Genomic DNA, 11,315 nt, shown 5'->3' on the forward strand with positions numbered 1-11,315 from the left:
TTGGGCTCAAAACACTAAAACCCCTTATACCATCATCATCATTGGCTCTATAAGATGGGATTGGAGTTGATATCAACTTGCATGAATTTTGATTCTCACTGTGGCTATCATGGATTTGGCTCTGATTAATGTTCGGAACATCAATAACCATCACACCAACACCACCATCATCATCATTCGATATGTACTACAACGGTTGTACTACAACGACGATGGAAGTAATGCAGTTGACATCAAATTCCACACATGTTCATCAATAGGAAAAGATCTTGATGATGAAGATGGATTGGACATGAAATTATACATCTCAGACTGATGAAAACCAAACCTACTCTCTCCTTTTAACCCTCCTTGCAGAGCAACCCCAATAACAATATCTCTAGTCCCACTCCCCATCTCACATCCCCCAACTTGGGTCAACTCTAACACATTCTCCATCACCACTGTCCCTATTTCCCCACCATGTTGCTAAGCGTCGGTCCTACAAATGGGACACAAGGGGTTCTTAGACAACCCTGAATCCACACGTTATGCATGAAAAGTGTGCCTAAAAAGAGGCAACAGCCTACATGTCTCACCCCTCTAAAGTCCATCCAAGCAAACAACACACTTTGAACAATCAAATTGATGCATCCATAATCCATTCTCAATCCTATCATCATTATTGTTAGCATCATTGCAAAGCATTCTATGTAAAATAATATACATATCATCGTGTTTATATTCAAAGGCAGGTAGCTTCTGCACCTCCTCCTGAGACATCCCCACACCATTCCCACCGACAGGAGAAGAAGAAATTCCACTCTCTACAGGCCTCATGTCTCTCAAACTTCTAATTGCTCTAACCATAATACACAAATGAATTGAAATCATAATTCCAATACCAAAGAAAAACAATACCACTGATATCACCACAGACGTTACCATAATGCATGTTATTAGAGTAACTATGTGAACATACATCAATTTCAATACAACAATGATGTAGTTAAATTATGTTCAATTCTTCTTCTATGGGATGACCGTTTTTTTATGTGGCTTCCAAATCGCAGCAATATGAACCCCATAAAAAACAATGTATAATAAAATGATCACCAATATGTTGAAACTGAATGAGATCGTCTTCGTCCTGGTTAGAGTTTGCAATTGGATTTTGATTTTCAAGTCAAATTCTTCGGATTTCACAGTGATTCTTTCCTCGCATCCTTCAAAACCACCCACTTGATTTCCCCAACAAAAGGCACTTTAACGCCATCCTTGAGACCACAGAAAGGCTCCATCAGCGTTGGACTTTGCATAGATCGCGATATCCCATCTCTTCTTTCGCTATTTTTTGAAATGTTGCAGAAGGTGAAACACAAAGAATCGATGAAGTTGGCTTCGAAAGCTTAGTCGAAGATCAATGCAATTCTGCTCCTCAAGAGATGAAAACCCTATCTAAACTTAGAGACCAAAAAGAAAAAAAAATATTAAGCATGTCTTTCAATGCTTGCAACGACACATGACCTTTCCATTCGTGGCACCCAATGATTGAACATAATTCACATTTCATAGCGTAAATGAAGTAATTGGTTGATAATTGAAGTAATCGGTTTACAAGAGTCAATGGTGGATCCAATGGTCGAAAATTTTTGAATCATCTAACATTCAATCGAAGCGTGCTGAAAAGTGCAAAGTGGCACCTAGGGGACTTCTTCCCAAAGAGAAAGGCCTTACGGCGTAGTTATAGTTTTTTCTTTTTAAAAATTAGATGAAAATACCTAATTCCGATGATTAACCACATTCGCTAGTTCGAAATGTTGGGAAAAAATTTCTCCTATGTGATTTATACCTGAAAATCTCTTTATGTAATATGGATCCTATAAACTTGAATTCAAAAATATGACAAATTACTTCTATTTACATTGAAAATTAATCTCAATTCGACCTGCAAATTAGTTTTGGTTTGCTAGGTTGGCCATGAAAGCCGTACGGAGCTCAGGCAGGGAGTTCAATGGAGGCCACTATTTGAAGGGTCGGAGATTGCGCGTCCATCACCACAAAACTAGAACTAGAAATCCCGATACCTCCGTTATGGGTAAAAGGCACGATGTACCCGTCCTCCTCCTCTGCATTTGGATCCGAACTCTGTGCCACGAAGAACGGCTCATTGCCGAAGCACCCGTCATCATAAGCCCTCGAGGAGACCACACTTTCCTTGGCAGCCATCGCTTTCACCATATCAAAGTCGAGTTTAACGACCCCACAGAGTTTAGGCAACGATGCTCCTATACACATGTATGTGTATCTGTTCTTCGCAACGAACCGGGGATTGATGACGCCCAACTCCAAACATTTTGAAGACAATGGCTTTCTGGATACAATCCCATTTCTCAAATTTATGCGGACTTCCTCTACTATGGAATGGACCAGATGGTTTCTCTCCGGAACTTGCTCAATGGATATGAATTGGCCACAATTATCATGATCTCGTCTACTCTCCATATAGGATACCAGAGGCATTCGATATTCTTATTTCTAATTGTTGGGTCCCTATAACACTAGTGATTACCCCATTACTATTGTAGTTGTACCCCTTATTAATATTGTTGTGGCCCTATTGTCTCCATATTGTTATTACTGTGCCCCATAGAATCTCTCTATTGTTATTTTTGTGGCTTTATATTATTATTGTTAGGTCGGCTGGGTTATATTGTGACTCCTTAGACTCCTATATATAGAAAGGAGGTTTTGTCATTTGAATCATCCAAGTATTGTTCATTTATGTAATGTAAAGGAGGTTTCCCCCTCGAAGAGACTGAATTTTAAGGCGTTGATCTATCTTTTCTATCTTTTTCTTGAGCTAGTTTCATAACATTTGGTATCAGAGCTTTGGATTCTAGGATTTCGCTGCTCCAAATAGGTCATCGTGGAATTTTCGCTATAACATTTTTTCTGCGACGTTTCAGAAGCTAAAAGAAACCCATTTGAAAAGACATCATGCTGAAGCTTGGGTCTAAATTTCAGAGTTTTTCGCGCTATATTTGCGGAGATATGATCTGAGGAAGTTGGTCTTTTTGCAGACTCCTGAATTACATTTCAAACAGGTGACCTGGGGAAAATCATCATAACTTTCTCTCTGAGAATCGGATTAAAATTTTGTAAGAAGGTATAGAAAGAGGACGGAATGTAGTTTCTTGTATATATTTTTCAGAGCCAAAGGTCAAAACAAGGTCACGTGGCACATCGTACAAGTTCGCTCTACTGAATTAGTCTATAATCAGGTCATTGTGGGAGATTTGGCATAACTCTTCATTGGAGAATCCAATTGAGGTCAGACTGGTGGCATTTGAAAGAGGACATAGAGTACTACCACAGGTTGCAATTTCAGAATTGGATGATCCGAAATTACAGAGATACATCAGAGGCAATATTGAGCTCCTACAAAGTGAAAAAGGGTGTGTAGATTTTTTAAATTTTTGCTTAAGCTTGGTTTGAAAAATTATTTTGAAGGAATTCAAAGGGCATAGTAGAGCATTAGTATCGGTAACTGATGTCTCGAGGAAAGAAAATACAAACACCTAGTAAGCAATCTGAAAGCTCTAGCATGACTCATGAAGAAGAGGAAGAAATGCTACACGATATATCAAAATTACAAGACCAAGTGACTCAAATTTCACTCTCACAAAAGCTAACAGAAGCTAAGATAAATGGAGCGGAATCTAAGATAAAGGGCGTGGAAGCCAAGATTGACGATTTGAAGATAGATTTGAAGGCAGATTTGACAAATTTTCTACAAGAAATACTTACTAATGGTGAAAGGGGAGTAAAGGAAACTCATGATGCAAACAAAGGAAATGTTAATCATGATTTCATAGACTCTAATGTTGGATCGAAGACGCACCATATTCCAAAAATCGATATGAGGAAGTTTGATGGCAAGGATCCCGCAACATGGATATTACAGATGGAGCAATTTTTCGATCTCAATAATGTGCAAAACACACAAAAGGTACGTATTGCAACTTTATATTTGGAACCAAATCAATTTGTATGGTATCAATGGCTTTGCTCTCGTAAACAATCTATCACTTGGGCAATTTTTACGGAAGAATTGATAGCACATTATGAAGATACAAAAAGCAACACTTTTTTTAGCCAATTGATACGTCTCAAACAAAAGGTTCAATAATGGAGCACATTGAGGAGTTCCAAAAATTGAACATAAGGGTAAAAAATATTCCAGAGGAGCATAGGATTGATGTGTTCATAGGGTCTTTAAAGGATAATATCCAACATGATGTTCGCCTTTGGGAACCTGATTCATTAGAGAAGGCATTCAGGTTAGCAAGAAAAATGGAAAGCAAAATTATGGCAACCAGGAAGCATACCACTCACAACTATAAAGACAAAAGTGTTGTTGCCGCTAGTCTTCCACAACCTATAAGGTTGACACCACAACAATTGGAAGAAAAAAGGGCAAAAGGGCTTTGTTACAGTTGTGATAGCAAATACACTAAAGGTCATAAGTGTGCTGAGAAGAAATTATTCTACATAGATTGTGAAGAGGAAGAAGAAAAGGAGCAAGAAAGGTCAAAAGAAGAGGATATACTCCAGGAACAAAGCCTAGATAAAGAACAAATGAATCCGACCATATCTTGTAATGCATTGGCGGGAATTACCACTCCTCAAACCATCAAGATAGAAGGACAAATCAAGAAGAAAAAGGTAATAGTGATGATTGATTTAGGAAGTACCCACAATTTTATTCATTGTAAGGTAGCAAAAGAATTGAATTGTTTCTTATATCCAGCACCAGAGTGTCAAGTGATGGCTGCAAATGGAGGAACAATAAATTTCTCTGGAAAGTGCCATAATATCAAGCTATCCATGGGAGAATATGTATTGACTAGCCCAATGCTTTCCATTCCAATGGGAGGTGCTGATGTTGTACTAGGAGTCCAATGGCTACAATCCTTGGGTACAATAGCTTTTAATTTTCAAGAACTTTTCATGAAATTTTATGTGGAAGGAAAGGAAGTTGAATTAAGGGGTATTGCAGGGAAACCGGGAAAGATAATCAGCTCTAACGGTATGACAAAGCTTTAAAAAAGGAACGAAAAGGTGTAATTGCACAATTATGTTCGCTAGATGTTTCCACATTGGAATCATCTATTTCTCCAGATCTCCAAAAAGTCTTGGACAATCATTCCAAGGTATTTGAGACTCCCAAAGGTCTCCCACCTATTCGTGATCATGATCATGCTATTCATCTGATTCCAGGAAGTGTTCCTCCAAACATCAGGCCGTACAGATATCCCTATGCCCAAAAGAGTGAAATTGAACGTATGGTTGCAGAAATGCTAGAGGCTGGTATAATTCAACCGAGTCAAAGTTCTTTCTCTGCTCCAGTAGTATTGGTGCACAAGAAGGATGGATCATGGCGCATGTGTCCGGATTATAGGGAGCTCAACAAGCTCACTATTAAAGATAAGTTTCCCATTCCTGTCATTGATGAATTACTGGATGAATTGCATGGATCAATTTACTTCACCAAGTTGGATCTTCGTTCAGGATATCATCAAATCAGAATGAAGACTGAAGACATTCCGAAAACAACATTTAGAACTCATGAGGGTCATTATGAATTTTTGGTCATGCCTTTTGGCCTTACCAATGCACCTTCAACATTTCAAGGTTTGATGAATTCAATTTTCAAACCATTCCTTAGAAAATTTGTGTTAGTATTTTTTGATGATATACTAATCTACAACAAGTCTTGGAAGGATCATGTTGAACATGTTGACAGGGTGCTACAACTATTGGAGGAGAAACAATTATATGCAAAAAGATCCAAATGTTTCTTTGGAGTACAAGAGGTGGAATATCTGGGTCATATTGTATCTCATGAAGGAGTTAAGGTAGACCCTAGCAAAATTAAAGCCATTAAGGAATGGAAAATCCCCACATCCATAAAGCATCTGCGAGGATTTCTCGGGTTGACAGGGTATTATCGCAAGTTTGTTAAGAATTATGGGAGAATAGCAGCACCTCTAACAACATTATTGAAGAAAGATGCATTTTCATGGACTTCAGAAGCAACAAAGGCCTTTGAACATCTTAAAGAGGCAATGTGCCAAGCAACTGTCTTAGCTACACCGGACTTCACAAAACCTTTATTGTGGAATGTGATGCTTCAGGAAATGGAATTGGTGCTGTTTTAATGCAAGATGAAAGACCCATTGCTTTTGAAAGTCGTCCAATCAAGGGAAAGTTTTTACACAAAGCTATTTATGAAAAGGAAATGTTGGCAATACTCCATGCACTTAAGAAATGGCGACCCTACCTAATGGGAAGACACTTCAAGGTAAAAACGGATCATGATAGCCTTAAATACTTTTTAGAACAAAGATTATCCTCTGAAGAGCAACAAAAGTGGGTCACAAAGATGTTGGGTTATGACTTTGAAATCATCTACAAAAAAGGGAAGCAAAATGTGGTGGCAGATGCACTCTCAAGAAAGGATGAGGATGTGGAAGCATTGTTGTGCGCCATTTCTATTATCCAACCAGATTGGATAAACGAAGCAAGGGAGGAATGGAAGAATGACGAAGAAGTGTGGGCACTTATTCAAAAGTTACAACAAGATTCCAGTACGTCGAATACATTTAGCTGGAAAAATGATTCGTTATGGTACAAAGATCGCTTATACCTCTGTAAGAATTCCCAGCTAAAACAAAAGATTCTTATGGAATTGCACACTTCTCCCTTAGGAGGGCACTCAGGATTTTTAAAAACTTACCACAGGGTTAAGAAGGAATTTTTTTGGGATGGCCTTAAATCAGATATTCAAAAGTTTGTGGTGGAATGTTTGGTTTGCCAAAAAAATAAAATTGAAACAATTAAGACACCGGGTCTATTACAACCTTTATCCATTCCAAGCCAACGTTGGGAGGAGGTTTCAATGGATTTTATCACAGGTTTACCCAAGTCTGAGGGAAAGAGTGTCATCATGGTGGTAGTTGACAGACTTACCAAGTACACACACTTTTGTGCATTATCACATCCATTTAAAGCCAGTACAGTTTCTACTGCATTTATGGAAACAATTCAAAAGCTACATGGAAACCCAAAGATTATTGTAAGTGACAGAGATCCCATTTTCACTAGAAATTTTTGGACAGAATTATTTTCTTGTCTTGGTACTCAGTTAGCTCATAGCTCATCTTATCATCCTCAATCTGATGGGAAAACTGAGATAGTAAACAAATGTTTGGAAGGATATCTTCGTTGCTTTGTATCTGATAAACAGACACAATGGGTCAAATGGTTGCCTCTGGCTGAATGGTGGTATAACACTTCCTTCCATACAGCAACAAAAATGACCCCATTTATGGCACTTTATGGGTATCAGCAACCATCCATCACATCATATTTAAGAGAAAATTCTAAGGTTCAAGCAGTGGAACATCACATCGAACATCAACAACAAGTCCTCCAACTCTTAAAGGATAACCTCGTGTTGGCACATAATAGAATGAAACAACAGGCAGATCAACATCACAACGAAAGAAGTTTTGATGTAGGTGATTGGGTATTCCTACAGCTACAACCATATAAGCAAATGTCCCTCAAGCAAGCTAAGAAGGATAATAAATTATCACCAAAGTATTATGGTCCGTACAAGGTGTTGCAAAAGATTGGTACTATGGCATACAAATTGGAGCTTCCTGCAGCTTCTTGATTGCACCCAGTTTTCCATGTTTCATGTTTAAAGAAGGTTATAGGCAATAAGCTCCCAGTTCAAACAATATTGCCAGAACTTGACGAGGAAGGAAAAATTATATTGGAACCAGAAGCAGTCACAGAAACAAGAACTCGACAACTACGAAATCAATCAATTTCAAAGTATCTTATCAAGTGAAAGAACTTATCTGCTGAAGATTCCACATGGGAGGATGAGAATTTTATACAGAAGCATCCAGAACTACTCAAGCGTTGAGGACAACACTTTTTTGAAGGAGAGGGGCATGTTGGGTCCCTATAATACTAGTGATTACCCCATTACTATTGTAGTTGTACCCCTTATTAATATTGTTGTGCCCCTATTGTCCCCATATTGTTATTACTGTGCCACATAGAATCCCTCTATTGTTATTTTTGTGGCTTTATATTATTATTGTTAGGTCGGCTGGGTTATATTGTGACTCCTTAGACTCCTATATATCGAAAGGAGGTTTTGTCATTTGAATCATCCAAGAATTGTTCATTTATGTAATGTAAAGGAGGTTGCCCCCTCGAAGAGGCTGAATTTTAAGGCGTTGATCTATCTTTTCTATCTTTTTCTTGAGCTGGTTTCATAACACTAATCGTCCCTGTACCAATATATTTCTGAGCCCGATGGATATAACTTTCGCTGATAAAAATCCTTGCCATTTGCTGCAACTGATAGTTGTTTCCCTGTCATACCAGATTACTTTAACAGACATGCCTTCTAGTGCCCTGTACTTTGGTACCCCAATACTTGTCGATTAATGCCATTTTCATAGCCCACTTTCCAATCTTGTAGTCGATGCAAATTTTCGACCTCTCGGTATTTAAGTAGCTCGGTATAGGCCTCACTAAGGGTGAACCTTGGATATTCATTATTTTAGTGTAAAGCCTTGGTTTTTTGGGGCCATTTTGGCCAAAACCAAATACACAGAAAATCTTAGCAAAACATGAGCCTGGGGCAAGTCTTGAGACTCCTAGTATGCAACGTCATTCCATGGTGGATCAATCATGGAATGCCATGTGGTCTTTATTTTGCAACCTCATCGCTGCTACATTACACTTTCCAAGTCATATAAGATATCCTCTTTGGATTCTTACATAAAAACTACGCTTTGTTGTTACTTGAAATTTTGGTATCTCAGGGAGTAGTTTAAGGAGGGGAGGAATTGTTTGGATGGCTAACATGACCAGAATTCAGTCAAAAAGTTTTCAAAAATTCTTGTAGAGGCAGTATTTGAATTATATTTTTGATGGTGGAAATAGATTCAACACCATCAAAACTTATAGAACACTTAAATTTTTGAAATTCAACAAATGTAACTTGGATTTACAAAAATCTTTGCCAGATTTTCTCAAAATATAACAAAAATTTCTGTAACTTTTAAGATAAAAAACAATCTTGTTAAACTACTGTAAGACTTTACGTCACATACCAAATGAGTTGCTATATCTATCTTAATGTAAGAGTTTAAGTTACCTACCAAGTCACTTTCTATGCCCTTTGCTTCAACCATTCAAAACCTATAATGTGTTTGAGGGCTGGTATCTCTACCCCATGTCACTTTCCAATCATGTAATTATCTTGTTAAAAGTGCCAAATCTACCTACCACATGTCATTACCTCCCATCACCAATCCATCGAATCTACCACTTGATATCCACGTGAAAGTGCCGCACCATGCTAGATTCCATGTCATACCAGTTGCCACATTATATCAGCGGAATGTTTTATGCTCAATTTGGTACCTGGTGCTCTAGTACCTCTGTATACTTAAGCACTGCTAATCATGTTTAGTGCACGCTATTTTTGGTTTAATCATCCCTAATCATGGACTAGGGGCCAAGATTTAGGAGGGCAAAAAGTCACGGTAAAACACCAAATTTTAGTTTCAATATTTTCAACCATTAGTTCATACAAAACTACATCATTTGTATCGACGTTGTGCTTTTCTTTTCATTTTCCTTTGCCCTGGAGAAACACCAAATTTGTTTGGTGCGGTCACGCCAAAGAAATGCCAAATTATGTTCCTTGTGGCCGTTCCATTCCATGTCACACCAAATTTTGTTCATTATGAAAACATAAAGTTTTTTTCCATCTTATCTACAATGCCCTTTGTTGCTTGATTTCAGTTTGATCCACCTGAGCCTCAATTTCCTTGTGCACTACAACACTTACTTTAATAAACATATTTTATATTTTACTACAGACTTGGACAACACTTTAATAAATATATTTTATATTTTACTACAGACTTGGATAACACTTACTTTAATAAACATATTTTATATTTTACTACAGACTTGGACAACACTACTTTTAACATCATTTTTATTACAGATTTGGACAACACTACTTTTGACATCAAAGATATTGTAGTTGACATAAATGTCAATATAAATAGTATTTATGACAAAATTATATGGGTTTGAGTAGCATGATAAATAACACTACTTTTGACATCAAAGATATTGTAGCTGACATAAATGTCAATATAAATAATATTTATGACAAAATTATATGGGTTTGAGTAGCATGATAAATAACACTACTTTTGACATCATTTTTATCACAGATTTGGACAACACTACTTTTGACATCAAAGACATTGTAATTGGCATAAATGAGAATATATATATTATTTATGACAAAATTATTTGGGTTTGAGTGGCATGATAAATAACCCTACTTTTGACATCATTTTTACTACAGATTTGGACAACACTACTTTTGACATCAAAAACATTGTAGTTGACATAAATGACAATATATATAATATTTATGACAAAATTATTTGGGTTTGAGTGGCATGATAAATAACACTACTTTTGACATCATTTTTACTACAGATTTGGACAACATTACTTTTGACATCAAAGATATTGTAGTTGACATAAATGACAATATATATAATATTTATGACAAAATTATTTAAGTTTGAGTGACATGATAAATTTAATATTATAAAAGATACATGGTATCATACTATGAATAGGAATCAATAAAAATATAGATAATTTTAGTTTTTATATATTAAAAAAATAAACAAAATAAATTTAATATTATAAAATATATATTGTACCATATCTTGAGTAGAACCAAAAAAGGCCTTAAGTGAGAAGAATAAGAATTTATTCTCGATCGCTGAAAACAATCTCTCCTTGTATAGAAGAATTTCTTCTCAACCATTACAAATAATCTATATATATGTTTAGTCATGAGATTTTGAATGGCATGGTTAAAACATTATTTACAAAAAAAAGTCACTGATTCAAATTTTCTATTAATTTGAAATAATAATAATATCAATTTTATAAAGTAATAAAAATAAAAATAAAATAAAAATTAAACATTTTACCAATTTTATGAATAACATTTGAAAAGTTTCATTCCACATAGAACTCGCATAAAATTTTACAAGAATAGTCCTAAAACTTGACGATAATAGTCCATGCCAGCTTGTACAAATAAAATGTCATTTGTATTTTTCAAACACGCTGTAAATTTAGAAGTTTCTAATTAAAAGTTTCTCATTAAAAGACCAAAAAAATAGTTTTCTCCCTTT

The 11,315-nt window shown here is 36.3% G+C and overlaps 1 pseudogene; it reads right to left on the reverse strand.

Annotated features, from left to right (window-relative positions):
- Positions 1 to 1,977: 1,977 nt before the first annotated feature.
- Positions 1,978 to 2,484, reverse strand: LOC149255839 (putative carotenoid cleavage dioxygenase 4, chloroplastic pseudogene; annotated as a pseudogene).
- Positions 2,485 to 11,315: the final 8,831 nt, after the last annotated feature.

The sequence above is a fragment of the Pinus tabuliformis genome, chromosome 7, assembly GCF_031772625.1.
Source record: "Pinus tabuliformis cultivar Carrire ecotype Pingquan chromosome 7, CPIR1, whole genome shotgun sequence".
Classification (NCBI taxonomy): domain Eukaryota; kingdom Viridiplantae; phylum Streptophyta; class Pinopsida; order Pinales; family Pinaceae; genus Pinus; species Pinus tabuliformis.